Source organism: Phoenix dactylifera, unplaced genomic scaffold (genome assembly GCF_009389715.1).
Source record: "Phoenix dactylifera cultivar Barhee BC4 unplaced genomic scaffold, palm_55x_up_171113_PBpolish2nd_filt_p 000452F, whole genome shotgun sequence".
Classification (NCBI taxonomy): domain Eukaryota; kingdom Viridiplantae; phylum Streptophyta; class Magnoliopsida; order Arecales; family Arecaceae; genus Phoenix; species Phoenix dactylifera.
This window is the reverse complement of record NW_024067883.1, coordinates 141,624-162,298: the sequence shown is the minus strand read 5'-3', so window position 1 is coordinate 162,298 and position 20,675 is coordinate 141,624. Positions and strand designations below refer to the sequence as shown.

The window sequence follows — 20,675 nt, the reverse complement described above, 5'->3', positions numbered from 1 at the left end:
GTTGGTGGCCAAAGATTTGGTACGTGAAAGCATGAGTCCATGTGCGGTTCATGCCTTACTTGTCCCCAAAAAGGATGGAACATGGCGCATATGTATTGATAGCCGAGCTGTTAACAAAATCACCATCAAATACCGTTTTTCAATCCCTTGGCTAGACGACATGTTAAATCAACTTGCCGGCGCTTGCATCTTCTCCAAGCTTGATCTTCGAAGTGGCTATCATCAAATTTGCATGAGACCGGATGACGAATGGAAGAAGGCATTCAAGACAAGAGATGGACTATATGAATGACTTGTGATACCATTTGGGCTCTCTAATGCACCAAGCACATTCATGCGCCTCATAAATCAAATCTTCAAGCCTTATATAGGTAAATTTGTCGTTGTCTACTTTGATGACATTTTGGTCTATAACAGGGATCAAGAGCAACACTTGGAGCATCTTAGACAAATTTTTATGATGTTGCAAAGGAGAAGCTCTATGTCAACCTTTGCAAATGCGACTTCTTGACCGATAGCCTAATATTTTTGGGTTATATGGTCACCGCCAACGGCATCAAAGTTGATCCTAAGAAGATTGAAGCTATCTCTAGTTGGCCAGTACCTCGTACCATTCACGAGATCCGGAGTTTTCATGGGTTGGCCACATTTTATCGAAGGTTTATACGGCATTTCAGTTCTATTATAGCCCCCATCACAAATTGTATGAAAGGTGGATCCTATCAATGGACTATGAAGGCTCAAGAAAGTTTTGAAAAGCTTAAGGTATTAAAGACAACGGCCCCTATCCTTGCCTTGCCAGATTTTGAAAAAGTTTTCGAGGTGGATTATGATGCCTCTAATGTGGGCATTGGCGCGGTGCTTAGTCAAGAAGGATGCCCTATTGCCTTCTTTAGTGCCAAACTTGGAGATGGGCGAAAGAACTATTCAACATATGATAAAGAATTTTATGCTATTGTTGAGGCTCTTCGTCATTGGCGGCACAATCTTGTAACTAAGGAATTTGTTCTCCACTCCGATCATGAAGCCTTGCAATTTCTCAATACTCAACACAAGCTTAGTATAAGACATACCAAGAGGATTGAATTTTTACAATCTTTTACCTTCACCATCCGGAAGTCTCAATCAAGTTGCGGATGCTCTTAGTCGAAGACATGCTTTGTTGTCAACCTTGGAGATTAAGGTAATCGGTTTTGATTTCATCAAAGATCTCTATTTTAATGATGACTATTTTGGCAAGATTTGGGCTCGATGCAGTGATGCTCCTCATGAAGATTATTCAATTCAAGAAGGTTACTTGTTTAAAGGTAACCAATTATGTATTTCTAATTGCTCTCTTCGCCAAGCAATCATCAAAGAAGCCCACAATGGAGGACTTGGAGGACACTTTGGCCAAGACAAGAGTTTAATCCTTGTCAAAAAAAATTTCTTTTGGCCGAAGATGAGAAAGGATGTAGAGAGACATGTCAACTTATGCCGAACCTGCCATATTGCCAAAAGCCGAGCTCAAAACACCGGCCTTTATACTCCTCTTCCTGTACCTCAAGCTCCATGGGAGGATGTAAGTATTGATTTCGTCCTTGGTTTTCCTCGCACTCAACGTGGAAAGGATTCGGTCATGGTGGTTGTTGATCGATTCTCTAAAATGGCACATTTTGTACCTTGCGAGAAGACCTATGATGTATCTAAAATTGCTGATTCTTATTTTCGAGAGATCGTCAAACTTCCCAGCATCCCAAAGACTTTCACTTCGGACCGAGATCCAAAATTTGTAGGACACTTTTGGCAGACTCTATGAGCAAAATTGGGCACCAAACTTCAGTTCAGTTCTTCTCATCATCCACAAACCGATGATCAAATGGAAATGGTAAATCGAAGCCTTGGCAATCTTATTCGAAGTTATTTGGGCAACAACAAGAAGCAATGGGACTTAATTCTTCCTCAAGCGGAGTTTGCTTACAACCACTTAAGTAGTTCTACTACCGGTGCTAGTCCTTTTGAGATCGTCTTTGGGTGCAATCCTAATGGTCCCCTTGATCTAGCTCCCCTTCCTCATGTTGTTCGATTTAGCGGTGATGCAGAAGCACGGGCTAATGAAATCAAAAAGATGCATGAGCAAGTTTGATCCAAGATTGAAAAGAGCAATCAAAAGTTTAAGGAGAGAGCTGATAAGTATCGACGTTCGGCATCATTTAAAGAAGGTGATCTTGTATGGATTCATCTTCGTAAAGAACGATTCCCCCATAGACGATATAGCAAATTACAAGATCGTGCCGATGGACCATTTCGAGTTCTTAAGCGTATTGGAGAAAATGCCTATCAAATTGAACTTTCCGATGACTATGGAGTTTCTGCTACCAGATCTAATTCCATATCATGATGATGAAGAGGCATTGGACAACTCGAGGACGAGTTGAGCTTCAACCGGGGGAGTATGATGCAGGTGCATGGATGTCATACAACTTGCATGCCATTTTTAGAGTATTAAATGGCCAAATTTAGAAACGTTATTAAGATAAAAGTTTCAGGTCTCTTTCTCTTCTTTCCAACAAGCCTAAGAACATTAAAATCAGAGTTATGGTTGGAACGTTATAGGTATTTCAAGAGGCAAGTATCTTTTGACCTTTTAAGTTCTTTAAGAGAATTTAGTTTTGGCTTTAATGTCTTTAATTATGTGAGTTACCCATATTAAGGTGACTCTTGACCTTCCATTTTCTTTTGTCTTCTCATGTTACCCATGACTTGCCTATATCTTCCTCCTTACACAAGAAATCGTTCGTCTTTTCTCCCACTTCTATTGGATTGCAAATTGATCCAAGCGGTATCATAGGCCGGCCCTGCATCTGGGTCAACCACATGACACGGTCACATCAACCCTAGAATAATGCTCTAGAGATCATGCAAGGCCTAAAATAAACAAATTTTAAATAATTCTAGAAATTTAATCAATAATTAATAGCCAATTAATCTAACTAAATAAATCCATCATAATCAAATAACTAACTTGTTCAATTTATGAAATTTTTAAATGTTCATCGATATTAGGAAAAACTAACTAATAACTCTGATACTCGAACTCTACGTGCAATCCATTCAAATAAACATCTTGTAACTTTGAAAAAAAAATGCAACAAATGGATATATATTAGCTTTTCAGCCCAAAAAATTCTCCATGCACACACACCAGCTTGAATATGGAGAACATTTTTTAGCAAATACAAAGCAGATAAAAATTAGTATAATGCTCCAATGGTTATAACCATACCATCATATATTTCAAGTTTAACGATATGGGAACTTAATTATATATATCACCATAAATGGAAGTCTCGAGATACATATCATATGTCACCAAATCAGCAACTCTATTCAACAGCAATTCAGTAGAATTACTTATCATTAACCGATTAACACAACTCATATCCTGACAGCATTATTATTCCAGCACTAGACTAGTCCCGCCCATGCTCTAGCCCATCATAGGCCAAAACACATACTATATTTCCTGCCATGGCCAATAACCATAATATTGCATCTCAACCGCAGCTGATATCACATATATCATGTTTCACAGTGGTCAGATAGTCTAGTTACTCCTCTTGTTCCCGATCTCATAGTTATGAAAAATTCAATATACTTATAGTTAAGCATAATTTATCATCTTGATTTGATTCCGGTATTGGACTAATCCCAGTCAAGCTCCAACTTATGCCAAACCAAACACATACCATGCTTCAGCCTATGGACAACAATCATAATATCACAACTTAACCCACAATTGACATACCATTTTTCACACATAGCCGGCTAATGCAAATGCCCTCTCTTTTTTCCACTCTTACAATTATATAAAATTCAATTTAATCATGTCACAACTATGATTAACCTACAGTTCATTATTTGGAATTGATTTTTTGGTATTGGACTAGTTACAACCACGCTCCAGCTCCTAATAGGCCAACATAATGCTGCAACTCAGTCCAAGACTGATCCATCACATACACCACATTTCTTCCATGACCAACTAGTCCAGATGCCTCCCATACCCCATCTTATAATTACATCAATATCATGATTTTCCTTAATTTATGTACACTTTACATGATTTCTATAACAAATCACTAGTTAATAAGTTTTATGCAGAGGTAGACGAAGTAAAATCACATTATCAAATCATCAGCACATAATATACATACCAAAATATGTAGAATACTCGCAATCATACAAATAACAACATGAATTATTTATTTCAGTCATGAATATATAATACATCTACTTACAAATTTTTCATAATCATATAGATTATTGTGTTTAAGAGATTCTTACCTCCACCAATGATAGACTCAAATACAGCAAAAACCGATCTACTCCTCGATTTATGAACCAAGGGGCAAAGTATCCTGCTCAACGCTTTCTTGCTCGGGCAATTGCTCACCTACAGAGCCAGATCTCATCATCAGAATAGTCATAACCACCCCATGAATTATGGTAGATGATCATAATAAAGTCAGCCTGAACCTCCTCCTAGAGTTGCATAATTTTGATCCAAGGACCTTCCTAGGGCCGCATAACGCCATCTCGTAACTCTCCTAAAGCCGCATAATGTCATTCTGTAACCCTCCTAAGGTCGCATATACTGATCTGAAAATTTTTTTAGTTTGCAATATCGGCTTGGAGCCTCTAGTTGTTCAATGCTAGCCTGAGACCCGTCCAAGGGTAGCCCAAATTCACAAAGTACTTAAACCCACCATTGATCTACTAAAACATATAGAGAGAGAAAGATAGAAGAGTAGAGAGAGAAAGAGTGAAGAGATAGAAAGAGAGAAGAAAGAAAAGAGAAGAGAGAGAAAAGTCTTCTTTCCCAAATAGGGGAGACTACGGGCTCTCGTTCTCAAATCGAGCAGCGGGAAGGCTGGTGGACGGTGACCTGCAGCGGCATCCGACGGTGGCAATGGTGACGACCCCTCCAACGGGCCACGGCCGGTAGTGGTCGGCAAGAACTAAGGAAGAAGAATAAAATAGGGGAGACCCTGTTCACACCCCTCCAGCATCTCGCCGGCTCAAATCAAGCGGCAATAACAGCTAGAAGACCGAAAATAGAAGAAGAAAAGAAGGATTAGCAACCTCACCTTGCTCCCGACGAAATCTCATGGCCCAAACGACGGCAAATCCTCTACAAAAAGCTCAAAAATCCAACTCTAATCAAGGGCTTTAAGGTGGATGCTTCAGAGGAGGGAAGGTGTTTCTTTTTTTATAGCCAAAATTTGGTGCTTAAGGAATGGAAAATGGAGTCCTAAACCTCTCCGCCGGTAGGAATCGGGGAAGAAGATGGACTCCTTCCAAAAGTACTCTTCCTCCCGTGTCACGTGAGATATAACTATTTTTTTAGGAGAAATTAACTCCCCACCCTCCGGATGACTCGGGTATAACAAACCGTCCCTATTGACCGAAAATGAAACTTTCGGTCCAACGGCTCTCGAAACTATAATTCTCGGTCCCTGGGAGGAAAAATGTCTCAAGAAAATGTGCCGAATATGCCCCGATCTAGTATTTTGAAGGCGGGAAATTAAGACGTTTGGAGTTTCCGTAATCCCTGGCCAACGAAAGAGGAGATTTGGTTTGAAGGCGGAAGGAAGTAAGTCGTTTGGAGTTTCCGTAATCCCTGTTCGCATGGCCAACGGAAGCCATATTCGGTTTGAAGGCGGGAGAAGGTGGCCGTTGGAATTCCAGAGAAGATTTTGGAGCTCCACAAGCATAGTCCTCTGTTCTTTGAGGTTCCAACGGACTGTATGCCAGTCGGGGGCCAATGGAAGGCTTTTTGGTTTGAAGTCCTCTGTTCTTTGGAGCTCCACAAGCATAGTTTTGCATAGTTTTCTGTTCTTTGAGGTTCCAACGGACTGTATGCTTATCGGGGGGCCAACAGAAGGCTTTTTGGTTTGAAGTTCTCTGTTCTTTGAGTTTCCAACGGACTGTATGCTTATCGGGGGGCCAACGGAAGGCTTTTTGGTTTGAAGGCAGGAGAAGGTTACCGTTGGAAGTCCAGTGAAGAGTTTTGAAGGCGGGAGAAGAGTCTGTAGGGCCTGTTTGCCACACCTATTTGCCGTTGGAAACTAACTGGAGTTGAGAGAGAACTCCATTTTTCTGTTTGAACTCCATCCGGCAAGCAGATTATATGTAGATTACCCATCTGTTTGAACTGGAGTCTTGTCTTCTTTGATAAACAGATTACCCATCTTGTTTCGTTTTGCCATAGGGTGTGGGGAATTAACTTAACTGTTTTCTTTGTTTATGAATGCCTTGTTCTGCTCCAGTGTGCCATCTTCTTCTGTTTTGCCTTAGGGTGTGGGGAATTAAGATCAGGTGTGCCTCTAACTTTATTTTAACAGAGATATTTTGCTGATGTGCCTCTAATTCTGCACTCTTCGTCTGACTTTGTTATAACAGAGCTGAGCTCCAAGAATTGTCTCCAAATCATTTGTGCTGATCCCTCCTATTTTCATTATCATGGCTTCAAAGAACAGTAGTAGCCCGATTTTCATGGCCATTTGTTGTTACGGTAGCGAAGCTGTTATTATTTCCATCTGTGAGGACACAACTCTTGATCAAATATTCAAGAAAATAGTGGAAAGGTGGAGACATTTATCTTCTACAATGATAGAAATTAAGTTTTATATTCCAAACAAATCTAGAATGCTTGTTACGCTCATGAGCGATAAAGATGTTCATAACATGCATCAAATACATGTGAACTTAAATGCGGCAGTGATCGAGATGGTTGTTACTCATTCTCCAAGCTTGATCGAAGCTGCTGATGCGGTAATCAATACCAGGTATTTCATATTTGAAATTTTATTTTGTTCATTTGAAGCTAAAAGAACATTAATAAGTGTGCTGAAATTATGTTTATCGTTTTGTATGGACAGTGGCTCATCCCATGGTGCTGAAATTAGTTGGAGATCCCAAAATATTTCAAAGAGTAGCTCAAGTAATTTTGTCCAAGTTGTTGAAGAAACGAGAGCTGCAATTGAAGAGGAAGGAAGTTAAAGAAATTCATTGGATGCTTGGAAAAGCTGTATAGAGGGTGTTGGTCAGGAGTTCAGGAATGTCGAAACTCTTCGTGACAGCATTCGCAACTTTTGTATTGCAAATTGCAGAGATTTTGTGTTCATGAAGAACGATCGTGAGCGAGTTACTGTGGAATGTGCATATGAAGAATGTGAATGGCGTATATATACTTCTCGACTTGGTAATGGTAAAAAGTTTGCAATTAAAAAAATGAACGGTAACCATACATGTGGAGGAGGGATGCAAGTCCGGTCGCATCCGAAGGCTTCGAAATGTTGGGTTTCGAATATTGTTAAAGATAAACTTCAAGATATGCCATTATATAAGCCGACTGACATTGTAAAAGATATTCATCGGGAATATGGTGTTCAATTGCCGTATCATCAAGCTTGGCATGGTAAGGAGCTGGCTATGTGGAGGGTTGAGTTGATTAGAGAGGCTTTTGGGGAGCAGTTGGCAGAGATGATCTTGGCTCTACCTATTCCTGCTCAGGAGGGGTCGGATAGACTAGTCTGGATGCCGACAGGGCGATCGCAGGTGCGAGCCAGGGATATTTCCATGTTGTTGAGCCAAGAGCCAGCCCGACAGATAGATGGAGGATGGATCTGGAGGATGCGGATTCACCCGCGTGTTGCGCTCTTCATATGGAAGGTGGCATGGGGTTGCCTACCGACCAGGAGTGTGTTAGCACGGCGTGGGGTGAGGATTACTCAGTGTTGTGAGGAGTGCACGGAGACTGTGGAGACGATTGATCATGTGATCCTGCAGTGCCCCAGAGCTAGGGGAATCTGGAGCCGATCACCATCTTTGCTGCCATACTCAGTCGAGTCGACACAGGATTGGATTCATTGGCTGAGAGTTTTCATGCGGAGGCCCAGTACTGTTGAGGCCGGGATCCAGTGGGCTTATTTGGCCCATTCTATTTGGTTGGACAGGAATGCTGGTATCTTTGAGGGTAGACGGTTACCCCCGAGGGTGGTGGTGGACAGAGCTATGCGGCTTGCCAGAGAGGCTACCACTACTATCGTTAGGTCTCCTTCTGAGATGGCCAGGGACACCTGGGGTACTCTTTCCGCTGTCACAGCGCCCAGGTTCGCCCTAGTTTCTTGGGTACCCCCACCCCTTGGTCATCTCAAAGTGAATTTTGATGGTAGTATGTCGGTGGATGGGGTGTTTGGAGGAGTTGGTTTTATCATCAGAGACCATCTGGGTGGTCTGATAGCTGCTGGTGGCCGCTGTGCGCCGGGACTCACCGTTGTCGGTGCGGAGCTGCGGGCAGCCTGGGAGGGGATATCCTATGCGAGGCGAGTACTTCGTGCTGAGCATATATGCCTTGAGGGGGACTCCTCTGTGGTGATAGAGTGGATTCGGGGAGTGGACACATATGGTGATGGGCACCCTCTGATTAGTGAGATTCGGAGATTGGCGCAGGAGGCGAGTGATTTCCGGGCGTTACATGTTTTCCGAGAGGCAAACAGTGCAGCAGACTGGGTTGCCTCTTTTGTTGCCCGGCATTCTGGAGAGGTCACTTGGACATCTATAGGAGATATTCCTCCTTTCCTGTATGCTTTACTTTCCTTTGATATGGCTGGATGTACTCAAGTTAGAGCTATATGAAATGCCGTTTTTATCAAAAAAAAAAAGAGGAGATTTATGGTGATAGATCACTATCTTATGACCAAATTCGGTGGTATTGCGATGCCATTATTCAAACCAACCCCGGCAGCATTACAGAGTACGAAACAATTGAAGGTCGATTCAGACGTCTGTTCATTTGTTTTCATGCTTCACTATTGGGTTTCATAAAAGGATGTCGACCTCTAATTTTTATGGATGGAACATTTATAAAACATAAGGATGGGGGTGTATTGCTTGGCGCCACTGCCAAAGATGGCAATGATGATATGTTTCCTATAGCTTATGGTGTGGTAGATACAGAAACTGATGAAAACTGGGAATGGTTTTGCCAGATTTTCAAAAAAGCTATTCATAGTTGCAGTGCATATCATGGTCAAAAGTTCACATTTATGACAGATAGACATCAGAAAATTATTAAATCGGTGCCGAAGTACTTTCCTCGTTGCTACCACTCATATTGTATTCGTCATGTGAAAGAAAACTTCAAGAATCAGGTTTGCATCATAATATTGTAAATAATTTTAAGTAGAAAGTATCTAAGTAATATACCATCCGGTATGTCTGATATTTAATTATGATCGCAGGTGCTTGTCCATTATCGTGCAGCTGACAGAAAGAGACTGCTTGATTTAGTAAATGCTGTTGCGTATACTCCAAGGCTTAATGTTTTTCAAAAGCTAATTGGGAAGCTTACATCAGAAGCCCCTGATGCTTCCACCTTTCTCCTACATGCCAACCCCGAGCATTGGGCAAATGCAATTTTTCCAAGTCCACGCTGGGCGCACTATGACATCTAACGTGGCTGAGTGTTTTAATAGTTGGATCTTGGAGGCTCGTCATCTGCCTGTCCCTCAGATGGTTGACCATATCAGGCTTCAAATTATGCAGATGATGCATGAACGGCGTAATCAAGGATATAGCATTCAAACCCACCTATGTCCAGATGCTGAGAAAGTGTTACATAAAAATACAGAAGACGGTCGGAGATTATCCGTATTTACGTCCAACATAATGATATATGACGTAAAGGATACAAACTACTCATGCAAAGTTGACCTCCAGAATTGCAGCTGCTCTTGTGGCGAGTGGCGAATCTTCGGCATGCCATGTAAGCATGCTTGTGCTTGCATCGAGAAGGCCGGCAGATCCTTGTACCAATTCACTGACATTTGGTTCCAAGCTGAATTGTATAGAGCAACATATGCCGAAGCAATTAATCCAATTCCTGATATTGAGGAGCCGCACAGTGCATCTGAAGAGATTCACATTCTACCCCCTATGAAAAAGACACGTCCTGGCAGGCCTAAAAAGAAGAGAAGACCTTCTTAAGTTGAGTTAGTACGTGATATGAGATGTGGACGATGCGGGAAGCTTGGGCACAACAGAAGGACATGTAATGAGGTCATACTGTAAACAATATGGTGCTCTAGTTTACATTGAAGGTATGGAACACCTTTGGCACACCCTTGGCACAACTTTTGCACACCCTTGGCACACCTTTGGCACACCATGGCATACAGTTTCAATCCCATGGCACGCCATGGCACACCATGTATTCTTATTATACATGGCATTATACACCATGTTTTTTAATAGAAATCTGAAGAAGAAAAAAAAACATCGCTTTAAGCTCTGTGCACACAGTTACCTGTTATCTGCACTCAGATATGGTTTCTGTGCACACAGTTACCTGTTACCTGCACTCAGATATGGTTTCTGTGCACACTTAAAACTTAAGCAATCTGATTTTTTTTTCTTTACTTATCTGGTACTTTCAGATTCGAAATGGTCTGAAAGTGGTGCAATTGCAATGGCCCAAATGCTTATCGATGGTGCAGTCGAGTATGTATGCCTAACCTTTCATGTTTATGTTTCTTTTTCTTTGCCTTTCTAAAATGTATTTATGCTGCAAGTTCACATTACTTATATTTAGTAAATTTTTCCATTGTCTCGTAGATGGGGAAGGATGTGGTGAAGTTGTAGTAAAGGAAGACCTTTTGAAGTAAAGGAAGTTGATTGTTGATGTTGTCAACTAATACAAATTTTGGATTATTTTAGAATTTATCAATGTGGAATACTATTAAGTTCCTTTTTCAACTTAATTTGTTGATGTTAGCTGATGCTATGCCTTTTTGGGTGGCTGATTTATGTGGAGAGACCTTCTGTTGACTGGAATTGTTCAGAGAAAGCTTTTTAGGGCTAACTACAATATTTGATCTATAAACATGGTGTGCCATGGCACACAATTTCAGATCCCCTGGCACACCAGTGTTGCTTGGTTCATTAAGCTTGAAACATACTTAACAAACCATGGCACACAGTAAATTAAACCCCAAACACAGTTTTCTGTTTTGTCTACACAGTTTATCGTTTACTGCACATAGATATGATTTCTGTGCACACAGTTTATCGTTTATTGCACACAGATATGATTTCAGTGCACACAGTTTATTGCAAACAGATATGATTTCAGTGCACACAGTTTATTGCAGACAGATATGATTTCTGTGCACACAGTATACCCACCCCGTACGTCTCCAAGTGAAGGTTTGTCAAAGCTGCGCGGTTAAATAAAAAGGTGTGTGATAATTTATGATTCGATATATATAATGCCATCATTCGACAAACTTTCACAATCATGTTGTTTTGTACCAGCTTGAAGACCTAGCTTTCTACTGGTGGAATATGAAGCTCTGAAGAGTACGCTGCAAATAACCCCATTCTGGATAGGATTTCTGAGGAAGCATGGCCAATATGAAGAGTCACAACTGTGGCTTCATTTTTTATCTACTTTGTCAGTATTATCATTTAGTGTGATACTCCACATCATCTAGTTATTTCAGTCAAATGGACTTGCATGGAGGCACTCCTTTTGCACACCCTTGGCACACCTTTCGCACATCTTTGGCACACCATGGCATACAATTTCAATCCCATGGCACGCCATGGCACACCATGTATTCTTATTATACATGGTATTATACACCATATTTTTCTAATTGAAATCTGAAAAAGGAAAAAAGAACACCGCTTTTAGCTCTGTGCACATAGTTACCTGTTCCCTGCACTCAGATATGGTTTCTGTGCACACTTAAAACTTAAGCAATCTGATTTTTTTTCTTTACTTATCTGGCACTTTCAGATTCGAGAAGGTCTGAAAGTGGTGCAATTGCAATGCCTCAAATGCTTATCGATGGTGCAGTCGAGTATGTATGCCTAACGTTTCTTTTTCTTTCTAAAATGTATTTATGCTGCAAGTTCACATTACTTATATTTGGTAAATTTTTGCATTGTCGTCGCAGATGGGGAAGGCTGAAGTAAAGGAAGTTGATTGTTGATGTTGTCAACTAATTGAATTTTGATCTATATACATGGTGTGTCATGGCACACCCTTGGCACACAGGGACTGTGCAAGTATGATCCTTGGATTTCAGAGAACTGATGCCAAAAAGGCAACAAAAATTACCTACGAGAAATTCCTGAGATTGGATCACAACAGCGTTGCTGCAATTGAAGCCATGGATAAGCTTCCTTTATAATATGAGTTGTAATATGTAAATTTTTGAGTTTACAAAAGAAATTGTGTTATGAAAGACAAGCTTCTCTCCATGGCTCACTATCTTATAATTCTTGAAACACACTTAATTAACCTTGGCACACATAAAATTAACCCCCAAACACAGTTTTCTGCTTTTTGCACACAATGTATTGATTACTGCACACAGATATGAGTTATGTGCACACAGTTAAGTTAAGCATTCCCTAATATGTAGAAAGAATGGAATCAGTTAATATGACGTCATAGCATATAGGCTGCTCTTGTCACGCACGTTTCCGCGAGTACTTAACCTTGAATGGTGAGTGTCGAATAACCTTATGACACAATTGCTCATGCCATGGCACACAGTTTCAGATCCCATGACACACACTAAATTAATCCTTAATATAGGCTGTTCTTGTAACATGGCTCATACTCGATTATGCTTGAAGCATACTTAATTAACCTTGGCACACACAAAATTAACCTCCAAATACAGTTTTCTGCTTTTTGCACACAATATATCGATTACTGCACACAGATATAAGTTATGTGCACACAGGCAAGTTAAGCATTCCCTAATATGTAGAAATAATGGAATCAGTTAATATGACGTCATAGCATATATGCTGCTCTTGTCACGCACGTTTCCGCGAGTACTTAACCTTGAATGGTGAGTGTCGAATAACCTTACGGCACAATTGCTCATGCCATGGCACATAGTTTCAGATCCCATGGCACACACTAAATTAATCCTTAATATAGGCTGTTCTTGTAACATGGCTCATACTCGATTATGCTTGAAGCACACTTAATTAACCTTGGCACGCACAAAATTAACCCACAAACACAGTTTTCTGCTTTTTGCACACAATATATCGATTACTGCACACAGATATGAGTTATGTGCACACAGTTAAGTTAAGCATTCCCTAATATGTAGAAATAATGGAATCAGTTAATATGACGTCATGGCATATAGTTTCAGATCCCATAGCACACACTAAATTAACCCTTAATATAGGCTGTTCTTGTAACATGGCTCATACTCGATTATGCTTGAAGCACGCTTAATTAACCTAGGCTTAGGCACACACTAAATTTACCCCCAAACACAGTTTTCTGCTTTTTGCACACAGTTTATCGATTACTGCACACAGATATGAGTCATGTGCACACAGTTAAGTTAAGCATTCCGATTTATGTAGAGTATGGCACATACTCGATTAAGCTGGAAACACACTTAATTAACCTTGGCACACACTAAATTTACCTCCAAACACAGTTTTCTGCTTTTTGCACACAGTTTATCGATTACTGCACACAGATATGAGTCATGTGCACACAGTTAAGTTAAGCATTCCCTAATATGTAGAAATAATGGAATCAGTTAATATGACGTCATGGCATACAGTTTCAGATCCTATGGCACACACTAAATTAACCCTTAATATAGGCTGTTCTTGTAACATTGCTCATATTCAATTATGCTTGAAGCACGCTTAATTAACCTAGGCTTAGGCACACACTAAATTTACCCCCAAATACAGTTTTCTGCTTTTTGCATACAGTTTATCGATTACTATACACAGATATGAGTCATGTGCACACAGTTAAGTTAAGCATTCCGATTTATGTAGAGTATGGCGCATACTCGATTAAGCTAGAAACACACTTAATTAACCTTGGTACACTCTAAATTTACCTCCAAACACAGTTTTCTGCTTTTTACACACAGTTTATCGATTACTGCACACAGATATGAATTATGTGCACATAGTTAAGTTAAGCATTCTGATTTATGTAGAGTATGACGCATACTCGATTAAGCTGGAAACATACTTAATTAACCTTGGCACACTCTAAATTTACCCCCAAACACAGTTTTCTGCTCTGTGCACATAATTTATCGTTTACTGCACACAGATATGTGCCATGTGCACACAGTTAAGTTAAACATTTCTTAATATGTAGAAATAATGAAATCAGTTACAACGACGTCGTACACACTGTTGGAATTTGTATCCTAAATGTCAATCGTCAGCATATTGATGATTGAATTTTGTAAATGAATTGACAAATTAATAAAGTGTTATTTGGCATTATTCATCATTTCATCTTCAAATGAACTCTTATATGATGAAGTCCTTAGGACTTATGTTATGATAAAGGAGGATTTATCTTTGAGTCCTTAAACTTGTTTGCGACGAAATGATATGTTGTTACTAGGACGACAACATTATCGAGATTAGGTCGTTGTGTGACATATATGTTGGTTGTCCTCTTAACCAAGGAGTGTGGAGACACTGGTATGCCACACAAGTGAAGTGTAGAAGTACATTTCACTAAACGTGACCAATTCCGGAACGCTCTACTGTCGAGAGATGTTCCGAGTGGATATGGGTATAAGTTTGGCCCTCTGACCTGAGTCCGCAACCTGTGACTAGCAAGCAACTCACTGTACTTTGGTACCGGACTACCTGAATTTCTAATTCAGTGACGGAAGGTCACTGGGTGCAGTCAAGTACTTGCGTAGTCAGTTGTGAGTCAAGATGGAATTGACCCCTCCTCAAAACAGGAGATAATGTCTTGTGATTAATTTAGCAAAACCTTGGCCAGGGTAATCCCAGTGAGGAGTCACGGGATATCTAAAGTTAATCACATAATGGATGTACTAATTATAGGGTTGACAGTGAGCTCTAAGTCATCCTGGCATTAGGAGTCAAAGGGATTGAATTATACAGTAACCATAGTTCAGGGTTCCAGAATATTTGCTTCGCATATATTCGACCTATCCGGACGTCGGGTACCATTGCTAGATGGTCACATCGATTAGTGTAGAAAATTGTTCCTATACTACCGGCTTAGGTTCGAACCTATGAGGTCACACGCATAGAAGATTCCTGATTGATCAAGAAAGCTGATGAATGATTAAGAATCATTCAGGGGTAATTTGGTCAATTTGATTGGCAAATTATCTTATAAAATAATTAAAGTAATTATTGAAGGATTAATTAGTAATTAAATTACTAATAAACTCAATTTGATTGAGTAATTGTCGTAAGGATGAGCCAAATTGAATTGGATTCAAGTTTGGGCTCAATCAGGGTTTTGACCTGATTGGATTAGGTCAGAACCAAAAAGGACTTAAGCTGATTAAATTAATTTTAAATTAATTTGTTCTTAATTGGGGATTGACCTAATTGAATTAGGTCCAACACAAAGTAATAATTCAATTTGATTGAGTTTGCATGAGCCAAAATTGAATTGGATTCAATTTGAGCTCAATCAGGGTCTGACCTGATTAGATTGGGTTCAACCAAATTGATTTGTTTTAATTCAGGTTTGACCAAATTTGATTAGGTGCAACCCAAGGGGATTAGGCTCAGATGATGTGGCAATTATTGGTGACATGGAATTGGATTTCATGAATTTTAAATAAACCAAAATTATTGCATGGCACATGGACCCATTGCTTGACACATGGCGACATTGTTTGTTATTTGAATTTAAATTCAAACATTAAGCAATGTGTTAAATGATTTTAATCACTCAAACCATCAGCCTAGGTGGCGTCTGATTTTTTGAATGGATTAAATTCGAATTTCAAGAGGTGATTTCGAAATTATGAAGTGTTTTACCTTGCCGCATGGATTTCAAATTCCTTCCCTCTTGCACATGTGTTTAAAATTTGAATTTAAATCAGATTTGGTTGAGATCTGATTTGGGTTGTTCCTATTCCTTTGCATGTGCCAACTAAAAGAGGTTTTCTGAAAATAAATTTCGAATTTTGAATGAAAATTCGGAGGCCATTAAAAGGGGTCAAACATGGGCACCAAAAACACATCCATTGCAGCCTTCTTCCTCACCCGCCTCCTCCTCCTCTTCTTCTCCATTTTAGATAGGGTTTTCAGGGTGAATATCTAGAAGATTCAAGATCAGATCTGAGTCCTCTACTTTCCTTACAAACCTCATCTCTATCTGCTTCAAGACGATTGATCAAGGGTTGATTGAATCCCGGCGGGCAGATTTCAGCTTTCAAGTGTTCTGCAGCTGCTAGCACTGTTGCGGAAGAAGATCCTTCAGGACTTCGCATGTACTTCTCGTAGAGGCCATTCGTGTGCGTGGCTGCGAAGTCAAGAATCAGATTCACAACTTTCATCCATCATAAAAGGTATTAATCTAGCATTAATCATTTATTATGGTGTCAAGGTCTAGGTCCAATTCCCCGAGGTTTTACCCTCTTTTGGGGCTCCTCACAGAGATATCTCCAGAATCCATTCGATGGATATTCAGAGATTAATTGGAATAGAGTTCTTAAGTTTCAGATCTGATAGTTAATCATGCATAAAAGTTTTAGCATAATTGTTTAAACGATTCCGGCATAATCCTATGTGTTCTTAAGGTGCTGATTTCTAGATTTGATCTTGTAAGCATGCATGAATTAAATTGTTTGATTCGATTTTTCCGCTGCGTTTTAAAACTTAAAAAGAACTACGTATGGCTTGATCCCCCTTATGAAGGGGTACTTAGGCAACCCGATCAGGTTCAGCCATGGTTTTCAAAAAAAAAAAAAATTCAGCGTGCTAAACACCGAAGAACCTAGGATTCACTTTCAGTGGTATCAGAGCCAGGTTTATGTTTAAACTTTTATGTTTTAATTCTTGCAATTAAATCTGAAATCATTAACATGTTTAGATTAGATCTAAAGTACTTTTTATGATTGATTTAATTGCTGATTATGCATGATTAAGTAGATCTGAAATTTTGGATGCATATGATGCATGTTTGTGTTAGGATTAGTAACATGAATAAATCTGAAATCATAATATTGTTTAGATTAGATCTAAATAAAGTTTATAATTCATATGATCTTTGATTTTAATGAACAAATCAGATCTAAAAATAAAAGTAAAAAAACAAATACATAAGATGTATGTTGTTTGTATTAATTCATGTTGTTATGTATATGTGATGCATGAACATAAAACATAATGACTTAAACATGAATTAAATCTGATTACATGTGATTAATTACAAAAACTCAGATCTGAAAATGTGATTTAAGAACTGAAAGATTGTAATTAATATGTAATTAAAAAGAAATATGCAATGATCAAAACTTTCATAAGTCTAAACTTAATTGAGAATTAAGTGTTATGAAATAGAATTGTAACTCAATTAATTGACATTGCATAATTCTTTGGGCATATGGGTTAGCTTGAATCAAGTTCTTAGGATTGGGTTAGACCTAAGATTAGAATCAAACATGGTCTAATTAGAGTTAATTGATCAAATCTAATTAAGTAGTAACTAGATTAGGTCAAGGAAACTCTAGGTTAAATACAATAGTTGTGGATTGATCAATTCCATGTCTTTGATTAGACCAAGATGGAACTTGATTTAGGCTCAGAGGTGTAGCCCGAGTCATTTGAGTAATCAAATCGAAATTGATTAACCAGTCGGTGTCTAAGGTAAGTTTGGCAGTTTTGACCGGTGGTTTTTAATTGGGAGCTACTCGCACTGATTCGTCTTTGTCGAGTTAATGGCATATCCCTTCCACCGATCTCACTTACCTGGCCAACATGGTCAATCACATTTTGATTGGATCACTTAATGATTCGAGTTGGCCCATGCCTTAAGGAAAATCAGTATGACTGATTTAGGTGTCTCCTTAACCGGTTTGAGTTTAATCTGATTTGGTGAAGTCAGTGGGAGAAATTAGACTAACCGGATCTTCTCATCTATCCTAATTATGAAATCCTCTAAAATTATTAGGTCCTTAAAATGAAATGGTTATGGAGATAACTAGGTCATAGCCTCCCATTAAGTTGGGTGATAATGGGTCCAATATTTTGATAATTATTGGAGGCGCCACACGCCTGGTACTTATCAAGCATTGGAATTGTCATTCAATATATGATGAGTTAAGTGTACCTTCAATAGGCGGTCAGGTGAGCCGAGCCACACTCGGGCTTGGTCGTCTATTAGTTGATTAGACTTAACCCTATCATTTAATGGTTGGACCTGACTAGGGTATTCGGTGGAGGCGCCACACGCCTGCCGGAAAACCTAGGGCAAAATCATCACTAGAAGTTGCTTGGTGAAGCAATTGGTTAAGAACCTACCAATAGGTGCATATGGGTTGGCCGAGCCACACTCGGGCCTATATGGGATCTATTGGGTTCTAGTGCCCACTAAAGAATTAGGAGTAATTTTTCGAATTAGAGGTAGAGGCTACCAATTTGTATAAAATAGTGGAAATATCTTTAGACTAAAGTCCAAGTCTACTGTGTTTAGTCAATTCATATACTAATAGCCAAATTTTCTTTTTATGCAGAAATGGCCACTAATTTATCACTTCGCTCATTGTTGGACAATGACAAGTTGACTGGTCCAAATTTCAATAATTGGCATAGGAAACTGAAAATAGTGCTAGAGCATGAGAGGATCCTTTATGTGATAACGGATCAAGCACCTGAGCAGCCCGCTGCTAATGCATCAAGATCGGCCAGAGACACTTATCAGAAGTGGCTCAGTGACCGGATCACTGTTCGATGCATCATGTTGGCAGCAATGAGTGATGAGTTTAGTAGGCGTTTTGAGAATACGCAGCTGGAAGATATCATTCAAGTGTTGAATGAATCATTCGGGGTTCCTGAGGACGTTGAGAGGCACAAAACTAGTTGTGCCATCTTCAGCGCCCGAATGAAAGATGGGACCTTGGTAACTGATCATGTACTGTACATGATTGAGTTGATCGAGCGTCTAAGCTCTCTTGGCTTTCCCCTTCATGATCAATTGGGGAAGGATGCCATACTAAACTCATTGCCTGGATCATACCGTCCTTTTCTCACTCATTTTCGTATGACGAAACCTATAGTGAATTATCACCAATTGTTGGGGTTACTACAGACGTTTGAGAATGATCACCAACTTCTTAAGAAGACGGTGAATTTAGTGGGAGGTTCATCCAAGAGTCGCTCCTTTAAGAAAGGGAAAAAGAAAAATAAAATCCAAAAGAAACAGGTGCACCATGCTCAGCCTAGTCAGAAAAAGAATAAAAAGGCTGATCAGAGCAAGGCGGAGTGCTTCTTCTGCAAGAAGCAAGGACATTGGAAGAGGAACTGTCCTCTTTACATTGCATCCCTCGATTCGAACCGGCCTAAGAAAAGTGGGCAATCAGTTGCCAATCAAGGTACTTATATGATAACACCTTGCAATTTTTCTATTTGTGATAATTCGACCTGGGTATTGGATACCGGTAGTCCTTTTAATATTTGCAATTCGTTGCAGGGGCTACAAGTCAGTAAGAGGTTTGAAGAAGGAGAAAGGTTCCTGAATGTTGGAGATGGAAGACCAGTTCCAGTTCTAGCTTTAGGAATTCTTAAACTTGAATTCAGCACTCATGTAAATGTCCTTAGTGATTGTCACTATTGTCCAAGTTTTCTATTGAATATCATTTCTGTAGGCCTTTTGGCCAAAAATGGTTATGAAATATCAATAAAAAAGGATTATTGCAATGTCATTTGGAATGGTGTTGTTGTAATGAATGGAATTCTGAGTAATGGCATTTACATTTTATCACAGCCTGTTCATGTAATGTATAAATCCAATAAGCGCCCTAGAATAGATAATGTCACGGATGTTTACCTTTAACATCATAGGCTAGGTCATATTAACAAGAATAGGATGAACAGGTTAAGTAAAGAGGCAATCCTTGATGTTAATGATTGTGAATCATTGACAACCTGTGAATCATGTCTTCTTGGTAAAATGACCAAATCACCTTTTACCGGAAAAGGTGAACGAGCCAGTGATTTATTGACCCTTGTACATTCTGATGTATGTGGGCCAATGAGCACAGATGCTAGAGGTGGGTATTCATATTTCATTACGTTTACAGACGACCTTTCTAGGTATGGTTATGTCTATTTAATGAGACATAAATCTGAATCATTTGAAATGTTCAAATTATATCGTAATGAAGTAGAAAAATAAACTGGAAAGAGTATTAAAACTCTTCGATCAGATCGAGGAGGTGAATACCTCTCCAGTGAATTTTTGACATATCTAGAAGAAAATGGGATTCTCTCCCAATAGACTCCTCCTGGTACACCACAATATAATGGTGTGTCAGAAAGGAGAAATCGAACTCTGTTAGACATGGTTCGATCCATGATGGGGTTTGCTAATCTGCCCATATCTTTTTGGGGATATGCTCTTGAGTCAGCCTGCTATATTCTAAATAAGGTTCTAAGTAAGTCTGTAAATAAAACACCACATGAGATGTGGACTGGACGTAAGCCGATGCTCTCTCACCTTAGGATTTGGGGGTGTCCGGCGTACGTCAAACGTTTGAAGACAGACAAACTTGAACCCAAGTCTGACAAATGTTTCTTTGTTGGTTACCCTAAAGAAACTAAAGGATATT

At 39.5% G+C, this 20,675-nt stretch overlaps 1 long non-coding RNA gene across 1 annotated transcript; it reads left to right on the top strand.

Moving 5' to 3' along the window:
* Positions 1-7,379: 7,379 nt before the first annotated feature.
* LOC120106081 lies at positions 7,380-8,761 on the top strand. The gene is made up of 3 exons (XR_005508315.1): positions 7,380-7,478; positions 7,743-7,744; positions 8,710-8,761. It is a non-coding gene; the product is annotated as an uncharacterized LOC120106081 (long non-coding RNA).
* Positions 8,762-20,675: the final 11,914 nt, after the last annotated feature.